Consider the following 7378-nt stretch of genomic DNA (forward strand, 5'->3'; position numbering starts at 1 on the left):
CGGACTCAACTCAACGAGTTCGGATGCTCAACCATCCTAGTGACATGTCACTTGTATCCTAATCTATTCCTAAGGTTCAAGCGGGCTTTTCCTCGAACACTTATCCTTGCCGTCTTCCGTAGAATGCGAAATCAATACTCGGTAACAATTATATTTAACAAGTAGTTCACATAATTTACATATTATTTGAAATTAACCACAAAGCATACATTTCATAATAAAATTCAGCATAACACATAATTAATATCAATAACTTAAAATAACAATTATGCTACATTATTTACACATGAACTTACCTTGGTACCAAAATACAAAGATTTTGCAATTTAGTCCACAATCTTTTCTTTTCCTCGATTGAGGCCGATTCCACGTCTTTCTTGATCTAAAATAACACATTTAGCTTATTTAATACTCACATTATCAAATTAATCCTTAACTCAAATTTTGGCAAAATTACAATTTTACCCTAAACTTTTGCATATTTACATTTTGCCCCTAGGCTCTGGATTAAACTTTATTCCTTATTCTTATGTTTTACAACATGCTGATCACTTTTCTCTTCTATGGAAACATCAAATTCTCACTCTAACATGTACTTGTGACTATTAGGTATTTTTACCAATTAAGCCCTTTTACTCGTTTTTGCTTAAAATCGAGTAGTACAAGTTGTCTAACATAATTTAAAACTTCATATTCTATCATAAAACATCAAAATACACAAATTTCACCTATGGGTATTTTTCCAAATATAAACCCTAGGTTAAATTATTGCTAATGAAGCTTTATCGAGTTTAGGGATCTCAAAAACGTAAAAATCATTAAAAGCGGGCTTGGAATCACTTACTATGGAGCTTGGAAGCTTGAAACAAACCCTAGCTATGGAGAACCCTTGAAATTTCGGCCTAATGAAGAAGATGGACAAAATTGGCTTTTAATTTTGTTTTAATTTATTTTAATAACTAAATAACCAAAATACCCTTACTACTAAACTTTCCAAAAATTCCTTCCATGTCCTAATTTTGTCCATGAACTTAAAATTGGTCAAATTGCTATTTAAGACCTCCTCATTAATATTCCAAAACAATTTCATACTAAAAACTTCTAGAATGCAAGTTTTGCAACTTATTCGATTTAGTCCCTACTTTCAATTTAAGCACTTTAGGCATAGAATTTCATCACGAAATTTTCACACAATCATGCAATCATATCATAAACATCAAAATCATTGTAAAATAATTATTTCTATCTCGGATTTGTGGTCACGAAACCACTATTCCGATTAAGCCCTAATTTAGGATATTACATATTACATCATATACATATATATATGTCGAATCATGTTAAATACATATACTATACATTTACCAAAATACAACTCAAGACCAACTTGCTTCTTATCAATTCGGTAATAATATTAACCATGAAAATCATATAAATTCTAAATACTTTAAAATAAGCCAATACGTCTCTTATAAAGCCAATATACATATAAACATCATTGTCATTTTACTACATTAGTAAACCAAATCAATAAACCATTCATAAAGACAAATCATACCATATAACATGCACATCAAAATGAACTCCAACCATGTTTGGATATAACCTAATAATCTTTAATACCAATTCAAATAATAATTCCTTAACTAAACATACCAATCAAATTCACATACATGTTTATCTATGCATGAACTATAACTGAATTATCCAAACATAATACCATACCGATTCAATCAAAAATCACCAACCATTCTCAATATGTAAAACACATATAAACTTGACTAAAGTTTCTTCTACTCTCATAGCATATTATCCATTTTTGCATGGCTTAATATATACATAACTTCGATCTTAACAAAATATAACCTAGTGATAAACTGTAATTTATACATATTTTTATCCCATGCTTAGCATATTTATGGATGGTTTCTCTTTAGAATTGGTGAATTTGATGCTCCTAATCCTTTAATTTCATGTTTTATACTTAGGTGAGCATAGGAAAGTAAAAAGAGCGAGAAACGGGCCGAAAACGGAGACAATAGACCCACGTGGGAAATCAACACAGCCTGGACTTTCTCACACGGGCGTGTCACATGGCTGTGTTCCCTGGCAGGATTGAAGCACGACTTACACGGGTCTACTACACGCCCGTGTCTGTTCAACAACCTTGGCCACGGGCTGGAGTAATCGCACACGAGCGTGTCATATGAGTGTATCCCTGCCGAGCCCAAGTATAACCCTATTCGAAAAAGGCCAATTTTGGGGGCTCTTAGGCATTCTAAAGCATATTTAAACACCTGAGGAGGCACTTAGAAGGGGGACGCAGAGTGGGAAGTAAGGAATTACTCAAGGAAAGCTGATTGATCTATCTCAGAAGCTGGATTTATCATCAAGACTGAATATCTCCCTTCAAGTTCCTTCAGGAGTTTTGGGTTTTCTTATGTTTTGTTATCTTTATGCTTTTGAGATGTTTTCTTCAATAAGTATGAACTAAACCCCCTAAATACCTAGTGGGAATGAAATCTAAGAAAGATCTTGTTATTATTATCTAAATTGTATGATAAATATTTGACTTGTTCTTAATTATTTATTCTTAATTCTTGTTTTGATATTCCAGGATATTGATCCAAGTTAAGCTCTTATTTAGAGGAGGAATAGACCCTGTTTAAGAGTAAATTTTTCATAATTAAGCGGAGTTGATTGCACGCCTAAAGATAAGGTGATAAGATTTTGCTCGATTAGGGTGAAACCTAATAAGGGAATCCATAGATCGAGTTAATGCAATTCTAGGGTGTTAATTAGAAAGAGATTTCAATTATTCAACCTAGGTTAGATGTTATTAGTCTCAAGAGAGATAATAATATAACTTAGGGATTTCTACGGATCAAGCCAAATGAATAAATCGTCTGATTTAGAGTCAAATAACAAGTGAAGTCTAGGAGGATTTTTCCTTAGGTATTGTCTTAATCAATCGAATTTTCCCAAAAGTATTTTCCCAAATTTTCTTTCTGTGCATTCTTAGTTAGTAATTAGTTTAGATAACCAAACCTCTTAATTTTTAGGCTAGATAATAAAAAAGAAGTAACTACTAGTACTCGTAGTTCTTTTGGGTTTGACAATTCGGTCTTGCTGAACTATACTATTGTTCGATAGGTACACTTGCCTTAATCGTGATAATAAGTTAGTCTCAAGAACGATCCTTTCATAAATCTTTAAAGCCTGTGATGAATATCACGTACCAAGTTTTTGGCGTCGTTGCCGGGGAACTAGGATATTAAGAACACTCGATTTTTATTACTTTAGCCATTTTAATTTTATTGCAATTTAAATTTTTATTTTCTTTTCTAATTCTTCATTTATTTTTCTTCTGACACGTTTTTCTAGTTTATGACCAGAAAAAACCCGTCAGGACCGTTACTGTTTGATAGTGAGATTAATCACACAGTTCGCAGAAATCGAAGAGAAATAAGGCAAAACTTACGATACACTGAGGAAGAGCACGAGGACAATACTTCAACCACAACCGAGGAGATGGCTGAAAACCAAGAAAATCTGCTACCTCCTGCGATTGTTGTTAATCAAAATCCTGCTCCGTGCACTATGTATAATTATGCTAAACCTTCTTTAACAGGAACTGAATCGAGCATAATTAGACCTGCTGTAGCTGCCAATACTTTTGAACTGAAACCTAACACAATTCAAATGATACAACAATTTGTTCAGTTTGATGGTTTGTAGGACGAAGATCCCAACGCTCACTTGGCAAACTTTTTGGAACTATGTGATACATTTAAAATTAATGGTGTTTCTGATAACGCCATTCTTCTTCAGTTATTCGCTTTTTCGTTGAGGAATAAGGCTAAACAGTGGTTGGATTCATTACCACGGGGGTCAATCACTACTTGGGAACAAATGACCGAGAAGTTTTTATTAAAATATTTTTCGCCAGCTAAAATGGCTAAATTACGTAATGATATCTTTTCTTCTTGCAGATAGATTTAGAAACACTCTACGATGCATGGGAGAGATACAAGGACCTCTTGAGAAGATGCCCTCACCATGGGTTACCACTCTGGCTATAGGTCCAAACGTTTCACAATGGCTTGAACTCTTCGACTCGACAGATGGTTGATGCAACTTCTAGCGGAACCATAAATAATAAGACACCTGAAGATGCCTATGAATTTATAGAGGAGATGTCACTGAATAACTATCAGTGGCAAGTCATGAGGACAAAGCCAACGAAAACAGACGGCGTTTATAACGTCGATTCAATCACCATGCTCTCTAATCAGGTAGAACTCTTGAATAAGAAAATTGATGGTTTTCTTAGTTCTTCACAGGTTCACCCAGTAATGTAGTGAGAAGCGAGTGGAGGTGGATCAAGCAGTTCAGAATACATGGGTAACAATTCTCAATCTCAAAACATTCCTTATAGCAATACTTACAATGCAGGTTAGAGGAACCACCCAAATTTTTCATGGGAAGGCCAAGGGAATCAAAGACCACCACCTCAGGCTTCAAACAACCACCCTACCAACAATAGAAAAGGCTGAACCTTGAAGAGATGCTAACAAAATTCATCTCAGTGTCAGAAACTCATTTTTAGAATACCGAGATAGCACTTAAAAATCAACAAGCGTCAATCTAAGGGCTCGAAACTCAGACTAGACAGCTCGCCAAGCTGATTTTCGAATGACCACAAGGTAGCCTACCAAGTAACACTGAATCTAACCCAATGAAGCAACTCAACCCAATTACCATTCAAGATGAGGAAGGGTTAGTTGAAAAACCAAGGCCAGAAACGGTGGTAAGCAAAGGTAAGAATGAGGTAGGCCAAGATGACCCGAAGCCGATGAGTACAAAATATAAACCTTGTGTGTCATACCCCAATGCGACAAGGAAAGACCGATCAGACGAACAATTTGGTAAATTCTTTAAACTTTTAAAGAAACTACATATTAACTTACCGTTTATTGAAGCCCTTTCCCAGATGCCAAACGTAGTCAATTTTTTAAAGGAGTTTTTAACAAATAAACGAAAGTTGGATGAGGCGTCGCATGTGGAGTTGAATGCAGTTTGCTCAACCATATTACAGAATAAGCTACCCAACAAATTGAAAGATCCAGGGAGTTTTACGATTCCTTGTTTAATTGGTAGTTTAGATGTTCATCATGTATTGGCTGACTTAGGGGCAAACATTAATGTTATGCCTTATAAAATGTTTAAACAGCTAGGTCTTGGGAAACCCAAAGAAACTAGGATGAGCATTCAATTGGCTGATAAAACCATTAGATTTCCTAAGGGTATCATTGAAGATGTTCTTGTTAAGATTGATAAATTTATATACCCAGTAGACTTTGTTGTTCTAGACATAGAAGAGGATGGTAACGCACCTTTAATTTTAGGATGACCCTTTTTAGCGACTGCTAGAACCATTATTGATGTTGGTACAGGTGAACTCACACTTCGTGTGAGAGACGAAACAATCACCCTTCAAGCTCATAATTTGAGTAACAATCAAAAATTGAAAGTGGTTGTATAAATCATTCTACTAGTACTGATCACGTGGTGAAACCTTCTGTGCAAGAAATAGTTTCGAAGAACGTATATAAGCCGTGTTCAAACAACAACAAGGGACCTATCTATGAAGAACGAAGGCTACAAATTGAGGAGCTAGATGAATGGAGGACACAGAAATCGAGAACAACCGATAAGTCGAAACTGAGCTAGGACAAGCTCAATACTTGATAAATCGTAATTTATACATATTTCTATCCCATGCTTAACACATTTTATAGATGATTTTTCCTTAAAATTGGTGAATTCGATGCTCCTAATGTCTTAAATTCATATTTTATACTTAGGTGAGCATAGGAGAGTGAAAGGAATGAGAAACGGGCCAAAAATGGAGAAAATGGGCCAAAGTACGAAATCAACCCAGCCTGGACCTCCTCACACGGGCAGACCACACAACCGTGTCAATTTGACAGAATCAAAGCACGACTCACACGAGTGGACCACATGCCTGTGCCTATTTAACAGGTTTGACCACGGCCTGAAGTAATCGCACACAGGCGTGTCCCTATCGAGCCCAAATTGAGTCCAATTCGAAAAAGGCCAATTTTGAAGGTTCTTAAGCATTCTAAAGCCTATAAATACACCCTAGAGGAGGAGGAATAGGCACACAGGGAAGGACGCATGGAATTGCTCAAAGAAAACCGATTGATCCATCTCAGAAGCCGGATTCATCATCAAGACTAAAGATCTCCCCACAATTTTCATTCAGGAGTTTTCGGTTTTTCTTTATGTTTTGTATTCATTATTCTTCTGAGATGTTTACCTTTTTAGTTATGAACTAAAACCCCTAAATACCTAAGGGGAATGAAACCTAAGACAGACCTTGTTATTGTTATCTGAATTGTATGATAAATATTTGACTTGCTCTTAATTATGTGTTCTTAATTCTTGTCTTGATATTCCAGGATATTGATTCAAGTTAAGCTCTTATTCAGAGGAGGAATAGACCCTGTCTAAGAGTACATTTGTCATAATTAAGCGGAGTTGATTGTGAGCCTAAAGATAGGGTGACAAGATTTTTCCAGATTAGGGTGAAACCTAATAAGGGGATCCATAGATCAAGTTAATGCAACCTTAGGGAGTTAATCAGAAAGAGATTTCAATTATTCAACCTAGGGTTAGACGTTGTTAGTCTCGAGAGGGATAATAATATAACTTAGGGATTTCTCCGAATCAAGTCAAACGAATAAATCGTCTGATTCAGAGTCAAATAACAAGTGAAGTCTAGGTGGATTTTTCCTTAGGTATTGTCTTAATTCAATCGTTTTTCCAAAAGTAATTCTCCAATTCTATTTCCTGTAAATTCTTAGTTTAGTTAATTAGTTAGTTAAAACAAACCCCATTATTCTTAGGCTAGATAATAAAAAGACAGTCATTACTAGTACTTTTAATTCCTTTGGGTTCGACAATCCAGTCTTGCTAAAGCTATACTACTGTTCGATAGGTACACTTGCCTTCATCGTGATAATAGTTAGTTTCAAGAACGATTCATTATAAATATTTAAAACCTGTCACGAATATCACATATAAATACCTCACCAAATCAACTTCAGGTTGGAGACAACGTACTACTAGATGCAGCAAATCCTCGCATTACCACTTTTGAACCTAATGAAGAAATTCCTCTTACAGTACTCAGTATTTTCCCATATGGTACAGTTGAGGTAAATCATCCCAAATTCGGCACATTTAAGGTAAATAATACTCGTCTTAAACCTTATGTTAATAAAGTTTATAGGAAGGATGAAGAGTGTAAACTCCTCGCTCCACCTTAACCATGCAAAAGTGAGGTAAGTCG

General features: G+C 35.3%; 1 non-coding gene across 1 annotated transcript; it reads right to left on the reverse strand.

The window, feature by feature from the left end:
- Positions 1-3960: 3960 nt before the first annotated feature.
- On the reverse strand, positions 3961-4066 carry LOC128284476 (small nucleolar RNA R71). Its single transcript, XR_008274901.1, has one exon. It is a non-coding gene; the product is annotated as a small nucleolar RNA R71 (small nucleolar RNA).
- Between the last annotated feature and the right edge of the window lie 3312 nt (positions 4067-7378).

This window comes from Gossypium arboreum, chromosome 11 (genome assembly GCF_025698485.1).
Source record: "Gossypium arboreum isolate Shixiya-1 chromosome 11, ASM2569848v2, whole genome shotgun sequence".
In the NCBI taxonomy this organism is placed as follows: domain Eukaryota; kingdom Viridiplantae; phylum Streptophyta; class Magnoliopsida; order Malvales; family Malvaceae; genus Gossypium; species Gossypium arboreum.